This window comes from Nanorana parkeri, unplaced genomic scaffold (genome assembly GCF_000935625.1).
Source record: "Nanorana parkeri isolate BGI_ZX_2015 unplaced genomic scaffold, ASM93562v1 scaffold663, whole genome shotgun sequence".
NCBI lineage: Eukaryota > Metazoa > Chordata > Amphibia > Anura > Dicroglossidae > Nanorana > Nanorana parkeri.
In genome coordinates this window covers 877,162-895,683 of record NW_017306931.1, presented here as the reverse complement: position 1 = coordinate 895,683, position 18,522 = coordinate 877,162, and positions in this window count along the sequence as shown.

Below are 18,522 nucleotides of genomic sequence, written 5' to 3'. Positions count from 1 at the left end.
ACAGAGCCAGCATGCAGAGAGGTAGGTGCGGGGGGGGGGGCGTGTGGGAGGACGGACCGTCTGCTATCTAATTACAAGTGACCTTGGCGACATCGCCAAGATCACTTGTAAAGAAACCAGTGGTTTCCCACTTATACAAAGCAAGGCTGAATGTAGAGAACAGATTACCACCCGACGCCCGGAACTCCCTCCATGTTCCGGGCGTCGGGTGACTTCAAACCTGTGCCGCCCCTCTTCTCCGTGCCGCCACGAGGCCGGGCCTCGGTGGCCTTGTCGGGAATCCGGCCCTGCTTCTAACTAATCCTCTCCACAATGCCATTGGTGTAATCAATCTAATTCATCTTTTATTTTACACATCTTTAAGGCAGCCATTTAGTAGTCTTATAATATTTTCACATAGCATAGTTTAAGTCTACTCATATTCATATCAAAGGAGTGGAGTCACTCATGCTGTATAGGATGTCCTGCACATTAAACATATAACTTTGGGTAGAGTCACAATAAATCCTTTCCTGATGCCTAGATCCTACCATTTCCTAGCAAGTTATTTATCTGGGACCTCATAGTACATATCATGCTAGGTTCCTCCTCCCCAGTATGGCTCCATAATAAACAAGATGGGGAAACATATACCAGTATTAGCCTTAGCATTTACTAGTGTACCAGCACTATTACAAACATTGTACAATTGTAAAAATACAGAGGGCATATACAATCCATCAGGGATATAGGTTGATAAGGGGAAGAATAAGGAAGAATTTCCTTGAACTTATATTTTTCTACTTTACTCAGAGTAGGACAACTAGGATATTGACATATTCGCATCCTACCCTCCCTCCTGCAGCCAATTATTGACTGTAAGAGTATTTCCAAGGCTTCACTCTAGGAAACAAAACAGGCATAAGATCTTGATCTCTACAGGCTGTGATTGACAGAGTCCACTTAATTTCTCTCACCATTGAATTAACTTGGTGGCACCTTCAGCAATCAAAGTGCTTTCATTGCTAACATATATTAGGTATCATTGAGCAGAACATATATTCTGCTCAATGATAACTAATATATGTTAGCAATGAAAGCATATTAAAGTGTTTCTTACAAAGATGAACAAGGACAGCTTGCCTAAATTTCTCTAATTCTCTATTTAAATCTTCCACTCACTGCCTGGCTCACAAAATTCAGCAATCCACTGGGCTTTTATAAACATGACAATTTTAATATTTCTTCAATTAACATGTTTCTAGAGATCTAGGTTTGCTATATATACCAGTGAGTCTTAAGTGATTAATTACACAGTAGTAATAAGATTATTTTAAACGTCTGCCATGACCAGATTCTCTCTGAGGATTGATATAGCAGACTAGATATAAAGTCTAGAAACCTAAAGAGTATTACCTGCATACATACCGCATTTTCATAAGTCAGATTTCTGTGCACTGCTTTGTTTTACATTCTTTTACATTACGCATATTTGATCTTGAATGGTCATCTTTGGTCTATTTAATACCTATAGTGATACATCTAAATGGATATCTCCATGCAAACATAATATGATTGCGTGTTGAGTGACATTGGCTCGGCCAAGATTTTCTGATCAAAATTACTAACTGTGCTCTACTCATCCCAGAGTCTTACTGCTCCTGCTGCATGTGCCTGGCTTGTTTCATATCCTATAATAGTGACTTTCATAAATGTACATTAGTGACAACTCCGCTCTTGAGACCCACTCAGTAGGATACAGACATACGGAATAGCAGATTAAGGAGAATTCTATAACAGTTACTTAACATTAACTCCAAATTTGGATTGATCGCTTAGAACAAAGGTGGAGCTGGAAAGGGTTTGGCATAGTGCATGTATAGGAAGTCAAGAAGTGAGAGTAGAGTTTGTGCTGTGCTGGGAGGAACAAGTGCTGTAGTTATTTGTGGATGATGGACGTGAATAGGCACATGAGGCCTTCTGTGTTTGACTATGTGACACCTGTTATGAACTGTAGCTCTACCACTAAGCGGTACTTTGTGCTCATGTCTCATCTTCACTTTTGGACCTCATACCTGAAGATTAACTATCTGATATTACATAATGATTTATGTTTTAATGCAAATATAAGGGTACACTGTATAGCAGTGCAGAAAGAGTTAAATTAGAATCCTAAATATGTGGTTGTTGCTGCTAAAAGTTTCTGTGTAGCACTGGGGTAGAAATGACAGGGTATGATATGCAGTCATTAAAAAACGTAGGTTGCACAACAAAGATAGGGTTCTTAAAGTCCACGAGGTAGTACTAATGTGACTTCCAAACATTTGTGGAGAAGATCAGTAATATTAGCTAACCAGCTGTGTACTTTGATTGTGCATTGTTGTGTGACCTAGACATGTACAAGCCTAAAAGGTGACCTCTTATCCTCTTATTGCTCTCTCTCATTTGTAAAAAGAAGAATGGTTCAATTGTCAACTGGAGTGATATAGGATCATGTGCAATAATATTATTTTAAAAAACGTGACTATGCTAACAACTCACCAAACAATGTAGGCGACATTCAAACACAATTACTTCTGATCTTCATTTTGTACAGTAAAATTTAACTAAGCAGAAAGAGAAACACAGCCACTTGTGTATTTTGGCTGTGTTTCCAGTTTGCCCTATACTTCCCCTGCTCCCAAGCACAATCACCCCAAGGCTTTGGTGCTAAGAACCACTCTCCTGTCCAGGCCACCTTTGTGTTTCCAGAGTTTCAGTGTGTCCACCATGGTCATTCACACCTAGCATTCCTCTGAAGGAAGGTGGAATGCTGTGTGGAGTAACGTCATGGTCACGTGGTTGGTCAGTACGCCTGTACAGGGTTGCAAGGAGCCCAAATATGCCAAAAGCCACCCCATAAGCCTGGAAGGTGGCAACGGCAAAGTGGTCAAGAGCCCACAAAGCCCAGGAAAACACTTCATTATTGTTTATAATTTCCTCCACCTTTCAGTTCTGGAACAGGCACATATTTGCCAGTGTTTAGGGGTCTAAAGTTCTTGGATCAAATAAAAATCTACCTGACTGCTGTGTGGTCTTGTAAGCCAGTTATAACTAAAAGCTTCGTCCACATATTATTCCAGCCAAGGTCTCCTACTTCTGTGTTCTCGCTATTAAACACAGTTAAGCCTCTTCTAACTAAAATTGTGCTGTTCCGTCCAATTACCATTGCACCCATACAGGGTAGCACATTCAGTTATAGAAATAATTGATCACACAGAAGTTTTTTCCTTCACATTTCACAAAAGAGTAACTTTTAATTTGAGAGCGATGGCATTAACTCATTGTGTGTATCAGAGCTCAGCAGGCCATCTGAAAGTCAATTTGAAAGAGTTGCCTGCGTGATCATTTTTCTGCCTTTGGAATAAATGGTGCTCTTTATTACTTTATGCATCGTGTAACAACAACCAATCGGACAGCAGCTTCCATTCTACGATGATGAAGAAAGCCATATAGCTCAAGTGCACATATCTGCCACAATCCTCCCACCTCTCCGCATCTCTTATCTCAGGGCATTGGAGCGTTAACACACTACAAACAAGTTTCGCTAAATGATCAACTCTGACTTCCACCAGAGGAAAATATTCTGTGTGAGTTATTTTCCCTGTAACCTGAAGCTGGCACAGGAGGAGCATTAATATCCTCCGAGCCGCTGTGATTTTATCCCAGTGAGAAATGAAAGACCTGAAATTCCCCAGCAGGTTAAGCCACTGATGAATTATTATAGGTTATTCCTTCCCAGCCAAGATAAGAGGTGCAATGTCTGAATACGAGGCACAGGCCTGTGTGTGCACCAAGATATGCCCACCAGCCATATGCTTGTGTGTCTTTGAATAAGGATGTGTAATTATGTTGTATGCCTGAGTAATGCAAAGGGATTTATTTTGTATCTGCATATAAAATGTGCGTTGTATAGAAGTAATGCATTTGTGTGTACAGGTATTTGCTCTTTGTGCATGTCAGTTACACTTACTTTTTACCCTTGTACTTTGGGCATCGTCTTCAATGCTGAGAATTATAGGCTGATTAAACGTTGCTAGCAATTATGCGTGTTGGTGAGACTCACCATAAAGATTATAGAATAAATGATCAAAGTATTTAAATGGGATCTAGTCTTTTTTTTTTTTATGTAAGCTATTAGTAATACTGCAATAAGCTTAAAGTACACCTGCTGTGAAATTCAAGTTTCAAAAGTGAATGCATTGCCAAAACGTTTTTTTTGGATAGAGTAGGGAAGGTTTAAAACCCTGTCAGTTTAGTTTTTGCTGTCTCTCAGTGACGTGCGGTACCTTCGCTTCTTGGTGAGGCATTCCCCAGTCCCGGCCCCAGCACGCCCAGCCCCCAGACGAAGCATCGTCCATATCCTGCCGAAGCCCCGCCCCATCCCGACGAAGCCCTGGCTATTGTGAAGGTATGAGTGAGGAGGAAGAGAGGAGACAGGGAGGAGCCTCCCTGTCAATCACTTGTTTGTCTCTACTGAGGCATCGAGTTTTTTTTTGTCTTTTTTTGATTGGACAGCTCGGACCATTGGTGCCAAAAAATGCAACAGGAAGTGAGAAAAAAGTATCTACAAAGTGAGGGGAATTTGTAGAGATTTCCCCTTTCAATGACCCCATTGAAAGATGTACCCTCAACTCTTGTTCTGGGCACAATTGTAAAATACATTTTCAGTCACTCTCAGTGATAATATTAGAATAGAGAGAGTGAATCTACCCAGCAGAGACAAAGACAGCAAAAGAAACATGGAAGGGGGTCCAATCCTTCCCTTCTCCTTCCAAAAATAAAAAATGGGTTATACATACACTTTAAATTGCTAGCAGGACTGTAAAGCCAGGTGCCAGAGGCGCATCAACATGGCCTTATATATCTACCTCACTGTTAATCTATAACTATATCACACCCTTAATTACCAACACTAGGGATGCTTGGGTTAGATTTTAAAATTTCCGGTCGGCGGGCATCGGGTTTAAAAAAAAAATGATTTCTATTTGTTTTTTATTTTTTTTTTTTTATAAGTGGGATCCCTCCTAATATTGCTTCCAGACCTAAAGGGTCTGGTATTGTTTGGGAGGGGGAGCCACACGCTTTTTTTTCTTTATAAATGTAACTTTTTGCTGCAGCAGGTTCTATACATCGTACAGATGTGTCACTTTACAGGCAAATTAAGAGGACCCCCCAAGACACAATATTTAATGTCATTTTTCATTTTTGTTTCACTTTAAGCAATGTTAAAATCACTGCTCCTTTAAAAACTGTATTTTTTAAAAGTGTTGTTTGCATTGATACATGTCCCCCAGGGCAGTACCCAAATCCCCATACCATTTTTATGGCCAGTAACTTGCATATAAGCCTTTAAACTGGGGACATTTGATTTTAAGAGTTCTGGTCCCATAGACTTTTATTGAGTTCGAAGTTCGAGTTCAAAGTTTTTACATGTTCTAAAGTTCGAACTCAAACCGAACTCAGGTGTGTTTGGCCCATCACTATAGTGGATCAGACAGGCCCCCTAGTGGTCCAGGTAGGCTTTTTATTACAGAAGAGATATAACATGCCTCTTACCTGCCTGTTTACAATGTTCCTGTAAAGGCACGGTTGTTAACCGCATGAATCGCGGCAAACTGCGCATGCGCGAGAAATCGCGGCAAACGGCGCATGCGCGAGGAATCGCGGCAAACTGCGCATGCGCGGGAATGGCGGCAAAATGTGCGGGAAACCACACAGGAAGTGAGGTAGCTGTCAGTATCCTGGGACTATTTAAGGAGGAGTCAGCCTCTCTTTCATTGCTGATGGTCTTGTCAGCTTGCTGTGTTGTATCCTGTGTTCCTGTATTGTTTAAAGCCTGCCTCTGACTCGGATTGCCCTGGACTACTCTCTTGCTTGCTGCCAGCCCTTGACCCCGGCCTGTTTCCTGGACCTTGAGATTGCCTTACGTTTTTGTACCTTGCCTGCCCGACCGGATTTGACCTTGGCTTCCTGACCTCTCTTCTCAGCTGCTCCCACGCAGTGTTCGTTTCCAGTCTTCGGCACTCGTGCTCCTCGTTGCCCTGCGCCCTTCTGTTCCAAACTCCAGGGGTCGCAGGACGCGAACTGCAAGAGGCGCCTCCCCATCTTCCAGTCTCAGCCTCAGGTACGTGATAGTTCCCCACAATACACATGTTCAGCTCAGTGTACAGTTCTGGCATCTGCAGAAATGATGTCATCCCAGCATAGCCAATAAAGATGTCCAAACCCAGAAATAGACCAGGTGAAGATGTTGGCGCCAGTGAGGGAGGATGGAGAGGTTGCATCTCTAGAGGGGAGGGGAGTTTATTTTTTTATCCTGACTAAAAATATATATATTTTGAAAACCAGAATAACTAAAGGAAATGCCTACCAAACCATTATACATTTTATTTTGCATTTTGATAAGAAGTTCTAACCTGTGCAATACCACCCACCTGATCTGATTTTATTTAAAGTCCAAAAGGTCCATTCACAAAGATGAATTATTTTTACTTTAGAATGGCACGTTCAGTTTACCTGGGCATGTTCAGTTCATAGTATATATGCAAAAAAATAAGTCAAGGCAACTGGACTTGCTGTATTTTTCTTAAAGACGTTTCACTGGTCATCCAACCGGCTTTCTCAATTCAGAAAGCTAGTTGGATGACCAGTGAAACATCTTCAAGAAAAATACAGCAAGTCCAGTTTCCGTGACTTATTTTTAACAGATATACCATGACTTGGATGAATGAGAACCTTCACAGATAGTTCATAGTATAGATATTGCAGTATGCAAGTGTAGTGTCTGTATAATTTTACCTGAAATGGTTATTTACCAAAAACCTCTATTTCTCTTGAATCAGTATTTTTTCTCATGAATCTGCAACCTATGAAATATTAGTTTATTACCTTCTCAAATGGTTCCTTTTCCTGCTCTTTAATAGACACATCATAAAACGTAAATGAATTGATTAGTTCACATGATCACATGAAGCCAAGTCGCTCCGCTTCATGTGACCATGAACTTCTCTAAACTAACTTTTGCAGTTTGTTGCATTGTCAGGGGATTTGCATCAGAAAAGTAAAGAGAAAACCAGGAGCAAAGTATTGTATGTATACCGTATGGAATAGGTAATGTTGGAGGGTCTGAAAAAATTGTAAGAGTCATGGTTAATGCCATGGAACCTCGCAGAGAGATAACAAAATAATTTTACATAATTTTACCTGTATCTTTACATAATTTTAACTGTAGGACAGTTCTAATATGATGGAAAAGTAAGTTCTGGCGTAACAAATGTAAAAGGTAACATTTTATGCAGCAAGTTTGTCTTATTTCTGAAAAAGAAAATAGTTTTATTAAAAGTTGAAACAATTGACTTTTATCAGAAAAGCATCCATGCTAAAATATCTGCTAGGCTGCTGATAAATCTATTCCAATGGCAGTATGTCAAGGAAGGTGTAAATACCCGGAAGACCGCAACTGATGTTCCTGGCTGTAAATGGCCGCAGCAAATTATCCGTGCAATTGCAAATTATGCATGTTATATATGGAGCAATGGACCAAAATCCTGAGCATGTTTTTAAATCAGGTTCTATTTCAAATTTCAACAATAAAATAGAGAAAGGAAAAATGAACAACAATAAAAAATACTCGGCCCAGCCACACACAGTACACCATTACCCTACCTTCATCCACATATGACAGCCTTCAGCAATAAGACTTAAGGTCATATGTAAAAAAAAATCATGAACAACACTTTAGTTTGTCACATATTAAAAAAAGAAAATAGGATTATTTATAACTCAGAAAAATGCAGTTTGGCCATGCCCTGATCCAATCACCACCCCCCAAGCTGGAACACTTTTAGTGCTCTAAACATAACAATGACTACAATCATATTTCATTGTAAGGCTTAGCTTTTAGCACAGAAAGCACTTGGTTGTGATTGTAAGGATCAGGAGTGAGGGTTACGATTCATGCAGATTAGCCAGAATAGCTGAAAATCTACAGATTCCAGCAAGATGAAAACCGACTTTTACAAAGGTGCAGGCTCTAGAAGTGGGAATTTATAATTTTCTACATTTTTTTATGTATTCACTCACTTACTATCGTCAAGACTAATAATGCTTTATAATACATTATAATACTATAATATGGTCTAGACTAATAAGAATACATTATAAAACTTACTACGGTCAAGACTAATAATGTTTTATAATACAAAATAATTATTTTACATTATCATTTTCAGCCAACAGCCTAGACCCACTCTTTTTATATTTCTGGGTTTTCCTGATCTGCTTTACTGAAAAAAATAAACCTGTTGTGCAGAAAGCTTAAAGAAGATCTTAACTGCAGAAGCTATGTCCAGAAAAGTACTAGTCACCAGAATTGCCTGTGTTCTCCTCTCTGTAGCTGATCTGTCCCCTTTAACTGACTTATTCTGTGCTGTGTCTCTGTGTTGAAGTGGCCATCTTAGTAGAGGCAGCGCTTTACTTCATGTTAGAGCTTTCCATAAAGAGAACATCAAGAGAGCAACACAATAGTGATATCACCTAATCACTTATTTTCACTCCAAATCTTCTAAGACTGGCAGTAAGAGGCAAAAGTGCCTCAGATCTCACACTGCAGATATACAGATATGATGCATTAGGAACATACAGTATGTGCCTAAGCACACTCAAATACCAGGAAGTGCACTGCTATTTCAGGAGGAATACAAAACAAAAAGTACATTTTAGGGTACTGCTTAGGCACAATAAACACTTCTCGATTTTCCCTTTTGAGTTCAGGCCCTTAACAGTATCCTGTTGCTAAAATAAATAAATAGAAAATAAAGAAGAGTAAATATACTTATTTGTTCCACCGCCCGTGCCTCAAATCTTCGCACTTATGCAGAGTTGCACCCACCAGCAGAATCAGCATCTAACACTGGAAAACCAATAGAGTCACTTTAATAGCTAGAGCTGAAATTTGAAATTGACACAAGTCAAAGAGTCTAACGAGTGAGGATATTCCATCCTTAGCAGCCGAGGGGGGCCTAGCGGCTCAGCAAGTGAAAACAAAAGTGAAAGTATTTTTGCTGTAAACTTTGAGGATAAATTATTCCACAGTGCCTGCAGCTACAGAGATCAGTGAGAGCAGGTTTTAAAGAGAGCTTGATCTCAAGGTACAGAGATCCTTTGACAGAAGCAGTGGATGCTTTGGTGGCTCCATGAGATCAGTACTGTCTGATCTACACTTTTCATCCTCTGAAACTCCTTCCTCATACAATCCACAGATTTAAGATAAAGGGCATTCCAGGGATTCTCATATCCGTGACAGGCCCAGGTTGATGTGGCATTCTGACCCATATTAGACTCCTAGTAGACCCTATGTGGGCTCTTCCAAATCCTCAGGATCTTCTATCCCAAGGACTAGCTTACCATCATGCTTCACAGTTGCTAGCTTTAAATGCATGGCTGAGGGATAGAGGCCTCTCTGAATCAGGGTTCCCTATGATGCAAAAAAGCTAGGAAGTCCACTTCTTGAAAGGTCTAACATCACAAATGGAAGAAATACTTTGATTGGTGCAAGGAAAGAAAATTTCATCCCAGGAGATATTCTGTGGAGTATATTCTGACCTTTTTACAATTAGGCCTGGACCGGCATTTGGCCTTAAGTCTGCTATAGTATGGGGTATGGCATTAGTTAAACTTATTTTTAATAGTAACTCTCAAGCAAACAGAAACTACATTTATCTGGAATCTACCCAGCCTCATGGATGCCGGATAACTGGGAGTTTACTGTACTCCTAGAACATTAAGAACTGCGAGCTTTGGTATCTCCAGCTATGCATTAATGCTGACAGGAACTACAAATGCTGTGAGGGAGATAAAGCTGAAGTTATACGGAGTGGAAGAAAGGACTACAGGCAGAAAATAGGGAGCAGAGAAAAAAGAAGGAAAAGCTAAATGTGCTATGTTATAGGGAACATCTAGAAATGTTAATTGTGTAAATTGTTTCTTAAATAGTAATGGAATTCCTGGTATGTGAGTGTGCCTAGGTATGCCTGTGCCTGCAGCCTCATAGCTGTATATCTGTAGTGTGAAAGGCACTGGAGATTTGGAGTTAGATTTGGTGATGTTACTGTGTGGCTTGCTGTAGAGGAATGTGCACTGCATGCCCGCTTCTGCTTCATTTATTCTGCAAATATATGCTTTGTGAATCTCCCCTGCTGCTTATTATATATTCCCCCACCAGCTATGATATCATCAGTCAGCAGGGCACAACTCTAGCACAAAGGAAACAAAGTCCTGCTACTCAAACAAGATGGACTCCTCCATGCAGAGACGCAGTGCAGGACAAGGCATGGTAAGTCAGTAATTGGGGGGAAATATCAGCTGCTTGCTTTTTTGGCTGCCAGAAATCAGGTCCTCAAAGACTCCTGGGGAAAATATTATTTAGGGAGCCACAACCCTTTAGGACTGAGAAGAAATGGAGAAATAAATTGCTAATTAGGATCAAGCTGGTGATTAATAGTTACTGGCGTGATGAGACAGGGTGTGTTTATTCATACATTTGCTATATACATATGAAATGTTGTGAAGATAATATTGTCCTTTAATGTAGGTGCTGCTTTACAGTTATGGAATAAACTGAGGTTTGGAAATCTTGCGACATCCTGGTAAACATCAGAATAACACTAAGTGCTTTTGCACAGTTTTATGAATGCTTTGCCTTGTCATTAAATCTTTCAGTTCCTGCAGCTCCAGCTCCAGCTCCAGCTCCATGGACTGGACACACAGTTTTTCAACACTAACTAAGCAATATCTCATTACCTCTTAATCAGTATTCTTATCACCAAGAATCTAAAGGCCTCGTTTCTAAACTATACTGACACCTTATTCAAACCCAAGTAGGCAAAGTACCTCTTGCGTTTTGGAACCAATGGCCATCAATGATCCCCACATTGTCAAATGATGGCTGAAATGACATGTGATCATTCCATCTATTAGTGTCTCCTGCTGTTAATAACACACATATCTAGTTCTATATCATTCATCAAATGTTTTTAATCCCCATTTGCCTTTATAAAATGGGAAGAGTGAACAACTTCAAACTGTCTGCAAAGTCAACAGCCAAAAGCTGATTTTATACATATGATTTGGAAAACTATTGTAGACATTAGGCACCAAGCTACAGACCTTCTCACAAATCTGTAGCTTGTCCCTAATACTCCAGCAATATGGCGTTATGGTATGCTCGATAAAAACCCAATGGCATCATTAGGAAAACACTGTTTCTTGGTCACAAGATCATTGCTTTATAGTTGATGTCGCCCATATAAAAACAATTGGCTAGCCTAACTGTACAGTTTGATCAAATATTTAGCAGTAAGTCCCAATAAATTAAATGAAAATTTGGATATGTGGAATGATTCTTTTAATACAATAAAACTTACCTGCTTGACTGTGTGCCTGGAAGGTGTCAAGGCAGGAAAATTTATTTCATTATTGTCACTGACTTTTATGCTGATGGTATTGCTGAGTAGCCATATAGATGTGGTGTATAGAATGTTGCATCTATTTACAGAACTTGTGAAAAAAATTGTATATTCTGTTATTAAAGTGAACCTTTACCCCCTTTGACTAAAAATCACATCAACATACAGTTCTGCATGCTGATATAAAATCATCTTACATTCCATAGCTAGACAACATACCCGTATATTTTTTTAACTTACAATATCGGCAGTGTATTGCTGGGAAATCTCATCTGTAATCTCATGAGATATCAGAAAAATAAATTTTCCTCTCCTGAGATGATGTGTATGGTCATATGTCCTAGTCACATGTGCCAGAGTTCCAGGAAGTAAAGGGAGATCTAGTAACCTGCCCTTAGTTAAAATGGCCACTGTTAGAAGAATGGGTAAAAACAGAAAAATAAGGTATGCAAAGAATAAAAAGCGGACAATTATCTAGAAGTATGTGTTTGTAAATTGGCATTACTAAACATTTCTAAAGGTGACTTTGTTGTTATTTTGATTATATGGGTAAAGTTCCTCTTTAAGACTCAGAGATTTATTTGGAATTGTATTAGTGCATATTCGTTGTACTCAATAAAATAAAACAGCTTTCAAAATATATAAATCGTTATAGACACAGGGTCATCTTTCTATTTTACTGACACAACTTGTATAGCGATGTCCCCTAAGGACCCACTGAATTTACCATATCATCCTACTGGTGATCTGGCCTACAGCTGCCCCAAAGTACTCACCGACCCACCAGCAGCGACATGACAATCGTACATGCTGTCATTCTTTGTTTGCAGGTTTTATTTGGCTAAGAGAGAGAGGGATAGGGTTTACAGGATACCAAATAAGTGACAAATCCCTATGCTCAAATAGAAATAACCTCAGGGGGTTTCCTACGCCCCACTATTCAGGAAGCAGTCGCCAAAGCAGTAAACAAGGGCATCCAAGCCCTGCGCACCGATATTCTCCAGCAGTCACAGAGGCTTACTGAGGCGGAACACCGTATTGCCCTGCTGGAGGATGGGGGTGAATCTGCGGCCTCCCAGATGGGATCCGCTAAGAGCAGCATTCAACATCTAATGGATCGGGTGGAAGATCTGGAAAACCGGTCCCGCCGCAACAACGTCCGCATTATAGGACTCCCGGAATCTTACCGGCCCTCTACTCGGGCATATGCGCCCATAACATCCCCGATGTGCTTGGGATCCATTTGCCCTGCAGGGTGGAACGGGCCCACCGGGTGGGACCCCCACATCCAGAGAGGAAATCACCGCGCCCAGTCATCGTCAGATACCTGGATTACAATGACCGCCTGGCCATCTTACAAGCTTTCAGGGCCAATAAGAGTCTCACCTTGGATGGTCATCGCCTCCTTCTTTTCGCGGATTACTCCGTAGAGGTTTCCAAAAAGTGTAAGGCCTTCAGTGGCATCTACTCCCTGCTCTTCCAGAGGAAGGTGAAATTCACCCTGGCGTATCCAGCATTACTACGCTTTCAAGCCCCGGATGGCTTGCAGCAGTCCTTCTCGGACCCGGCAGAAGCGACCGCATACGTACATCAGATGCTACATTCGGATGATCCCTGTGAAGTTGAGCGTTCCCCACGCCAGAATCGTCAATCTACCCCGGCAAATAAGACACTACCTCGCCTCCCGATGACCCCTTCGGACTCGCCCTGATCTGCTGCAGATATACCGGAGACCTTTTTACACCTATTTTGTCTCCCGGGCACAGGTGAGCTCATTTTACTCCCCCTTATTGTCCTACACCTCGGGAGGGGTTCAGAGACTGAGCACCCCGGTCGCCTATGGTGGGTTCCCCCGTCACCCTTTGCTCTGAACGGACACTACCAGTGCTTCGCTTAGCCCCGGCCGAGGCACATCCTTACTGACTTTACTCAGGACAGATTTACTGACTTGGCGGAGCCGTTATGTCCCTGTTATGCTCTTCAGGAAAAAAGTGAAGTCAATAAGTAGAATTTCGAGAATTTTTTACGGTTTGTTCTGGTTATTTGTTTTTGGTTCCCATGAGGGGAAGCGTTCATCTGGAGATTTCCATCTCATCTAGTGGCGGATACTTCCTTTAAAGCAAGAGTATGACTCCTATAATAAGGACCACCTCAGTACGCCTAATTTATACTGGGATGCGGTTAAGGCGTTTTTACGGGGTAAAATTATGTCCTATGTTGCAGCAAAAAAAAACAAGCCAAATCCCAATTTGACTGTGCTAGCCTAACCCTGAGTCTTGCTCAGCGCACATACTCAACCAACCCTACACCGGAGCATAGGGAAGCATGGTTTGCTGCAAAGATGGACTTTAAATGGTGGACTGGCCAGCAGCACCTTTATTTTCAGTCCCAATTCCAATTACGCCTCCACAAGTTTGGGAATAAATCGGGGAGGCTGCTGGCGAGTCTGACCAAACCTCGGGCCACAAGGACTCATATCTCCTCGCTAACCTCCGACCCTAAGCAAATGAATGAGGTTTTGGGAAAATACTATAACGCGCTATATTCTGCAACCCCGGTGGACATGGAAGCAGGACAGGAGTTCCTCGACAACTTAGAAGGGCCCCCATCCACCTTTACATGACCTCCCGAAGGTTGATCTTAGATTTCCCATGATCCCCCTGGTAATTATTATAAGGAAGAAGTGGGCTCAGTTCCATCTCTCCAAGGGGTGGCTCACCTCTTGGGCTTAAGGAGACTGACCCACAACGCAGAATACTATGCCCTCACCTGCACTCTTGACAACCGGGACGGGGACGGGGGGCTTCATACACAGGTAATATGGACAGGGAGGATTCTTTGACATGTATGGAAAATGTTATTATTGAGTTATTGTTTCGTTTCACTGTTGATGTATAGGTATATACTATATATTATAGATATGTCAACACCCTCGCAAGTGTAAGCAGTATGTAAGTGTGACCTGTATAAAATGTCAAAATAACTTGTAACTTGTATTTTGCATTCCCACTTTGTGGTGTTGTCATACTCTGTACTATTTATGACCTGCATGGAAAAACAATAAAAAATGTTTGGGAAAAAAAAAAAAGAAATAACCTCAGCCCCTCTCACAGGCCAAGGGTGTAACTTTAAGTTGAAACAAGCAATTCTTCAATGTGTGCCTTTAAGCAAAGACCAGCAATTCTTCAATGTGTGCCTTTAAGCCAAGACCAGCAATTCTTCAATGTGTGCCTTTAAGTCAAGACGAGCATTTCTTCAATGTCTTTTAAAACAAATTAACAGCGCTAGTAAGTGAATCAAAAAACCATATAATCGTGTTTGTGAACTACAAATCACAAAAAAATAAAATAAAATCACATCAATGCAAGTGCCGTTAATCAATAAAAAAACACGGCACTGTAATAGTTAATAAACCTGCCTACGATTAGGAGGTGATTTTTAACCAAGTGCTTCTAGGGGGGTGATTTACTAACCTAAACACACACACACACACCAGGTGTGTGTGATTTTCACACAGCAAAACGTATTTATCAACCAAAAAGTCTCTAAAAGCTAATGCCATATATGGAAAAATCATGCACATGATGCATATATAATGCTGCTCCAAAAATGGTTAGCTCATGCCTTTACATTCCTTGCATTCATCAACGCAAGCAACACAACATAGAGCTAATTTACCCAACATCACCTTGGAATTCCTTCAGGGCTTTGCACAACACACCTGCTGGGTGTGTACACATTACAAAGGTGTTTAGATTCCACCCATAGATCATGCTGGGAGGGAACACACTGCAGAGGTGTATATACGTTCGTGGTGTGTTTATAAGGTTAGTAAATCAACCCCTAGGTGTCTCAGTGTGTAAAGATAAAGTGGATCAATCTATACACATTAAACAATCCTTCACTTTTTTTACACCTTCATGTGCATTAATACCATTAAGTGACAAATCATATGCGTGAAAAAATTCAGGTGGGTAAAGGAAAATAATTGTGAATGACAATTAATTGTGCTAAACAAAAAATATATGTAAACAGATAACGTCTCTGTAATATACAGCTCCGCTTCAAAGCCAAAAAGCAGAGCCTTCCAATGTTCAATAGAGTAGTGCTTTCCTGGGGTTTGTATTAAGATCAATACATCCCCCTAATAGAGTGCGTACTCACCCCAATCTTTCGGCTGTAACAGACAGCCCCAAACGCTTTGTCTGATGGGACACCGTTACTGCGGGGTCTTTCGTATCTCGTTCTTTACCATCAGTCCTCAGTGTAATGTATTCCCACAGTCATGCAAAGAAAAATCTTTCATCGGGTAATAGTTCCAAAAAGTAGTTTATTTAAAATGGTATTAATGCACATGAAGGTGTAAAAAAAGTGAAGGATTTTTTAATGTGTATAGATTGATCCCCTTTATCTTTACACACTGAGACACCTAGAAGCACTTGGTTAAAAATCACCTCCTAATCGTAGACAGGTTTATTAACTATTACAGTGCCGTGTTTTTTTATTGATTAACGACACTTGCATTGATGTGATTTTATTTTATTTTTTTGTGATTTGTAGTTCACAAACACGATTATATGGTTTTTTGATTCACTTACTAGCGCTGTTAATTTGGTTTCAAACTCTTCAGACCCAGTGGTCTTCAATACAGCAGCTTGTATTTTACATCACAATATTTATTTATTTATATTGATGTGTTGACACGATACACTAAAAATTCATCACATTGACTTTGCAGTAAGTAATGTGTTAAGGAAACACTATTTTGGTTTAATTCACTGCCACCTGTATGATATACAGCTAATTGAACTCCTAGCGCTGCTTATCTTGTTATATCATTTCTTCAATGTGTGCCTTTGAGCTGAGGCCAGCAATTAACAGAGCAAGTTTTCTAGGTGCTTCCCATTCTTAGCCATCTTGCTATCTCCAGGCCCCAACACAGTCCCATTTCCTATGCTCCGGGGCTGAAATCTGAAGCTGATGACCTTTCTAGAAGGGCTTCCTAAATATCTATCTCCTTCCCATCACTGGCAATAAACCTCCTTGTAACTGACCAGGGTGAAATAAATATTAATAACTCATGAACTTTCATCTTCTTACTCTATCTGCTGGAGCACACTCCCCAACAACAGGCAGAAACAGCATAGTCTCGCTGCAGCCTAGCTGCCCACTAAATTTTGACTAGTGGCACTCCAACCTTGGCAAGGCTAATACACTTGCATATGCTGATACACATTAACCTGGTCACCGGTGGGTGATTTGTGGTAGTGCAATAATGTTACTAAGATCACCTGTAATGACCTAGAAGCATTTCATTGCTAATGATTGCACAATGTTCCACATCTGTGCAATCTATAACTAGTACATCCAACTGTATGTGCAGCAATTACTAGCGAATAATCACTGCTATCATTGCCAAGATGTAATTCATAAACCTAAACATCAGCCACATTAATACAAATCCAAGTTTACTTGTCTATGTCCCTGCAGTGTTGCACAGACTAATATAATGTTGGCTTAAAGTACTGCAACTCACTGTTCTCAGAATCTTAAGACCATACTGCCCAATCTCTTAAGGGATCCATGAGCAAAACATTAAATAAATAGGTCATACCACTGTCTGCATTGTTGTGCTCTTGGAACATTTCCATATTACACATATTGTGCAGATTTCTTCTCTACCCTGTACACCCTATGGACTAGCAATTGGCTCACCACAACTAGGAACCTGCTGAACCTTCAAAGACTGTCAACAGTGATTTAAAGGGCACTGTGCCAACAGAATGTAGACATGGCAACCACAGCTAAAAATGAATGCTCTCAGTGGCTATAAATAAGTTCACAATTGCAATTTTAGTGAATCAAGAGACAATAAATGGCACATGATTTATAACATAATAATGAAAGGGTATCTAAACAAACATTTTCAAGGGGATGTCAAAAAGTAATGCCTGTTGTTTTACATCTGCTGTTCATGACAACTTATAGTGTAATGCCTGATATATGTAATCCGTATGGTCTGATTCAATCATTGTGTGCTTCTATTTTTTAAATTGTACATAGTGAATAATGACTGAGAGGTTAAAACAAAGAGCGGTATTTGAGCTTGTGACAAAAGAGGGCTGTTGAGATCCATACACGTCTTAAGAATGTGTGTGGTGATGCAGTAATTAACACCTTCTGGGTATCTGGGTTAGAAGGGGCAGTGCCAAGCCTCAAAAATTACAAAGGGTCATAACTTGTCTGACATTCTGTACAGTTTAGTACTTGCTCTGTACATAAAGAAGAGAACATGTTGCCTCAAAAGGACATTTTGTATGTTTTTTTGCCATAAACGTATCTGACCAATGATCAGCTTGTAACATATTAACTACTTCAGTTCTCCCACCTGTACAGTCTCAATAGACCAGAGCATATTTTAGATTTCTGCAATTGGTCTGTTGATCGTGTGATAACTTTGTCATTGCCTAAATAACATGTATATATTTTTAGAACAAACAAGGCTTTCTTTTGGCAATATTGTCTTGCAAAAATGTATTTATTTTCTATCTATAGACAAAGATGGCACAAAATTTAAAAAAAACTACTTTTTTCTCTAGTTTGGTAAGTATTTGTTTTAATACAATTATCAGAGCTGTAGATAAAAAAAAGTCCCAATTATAATGACACTCAAATATCACTAAAATAATTAAGTAACAAAATGAATAAAAACAACACAAACTCAAATATTATTAGTAAGACATAACAAGGCAGTAACATTTTGCCCTCCTAAGCTTAAATTGAAACCATAATGGTTGTGGGACAATTTGATATTTAATTTTTCTATTTAATAACTTTTTAAACTGCTGTTCCGCTATATTTATAAAATCTTTATTTTACAAATAAATATTTTTAATATGGGGTGCATTCATGGCACAAGATTCACAGGAGATTCACCAAGCATTCTAAAGCATTTTTCTTCAGACTTTCTCTAATTGAAACTCCTTTTGATCTATGTATGACCATCTTAAGTCCATTGATGCTGGCATTTTAATTT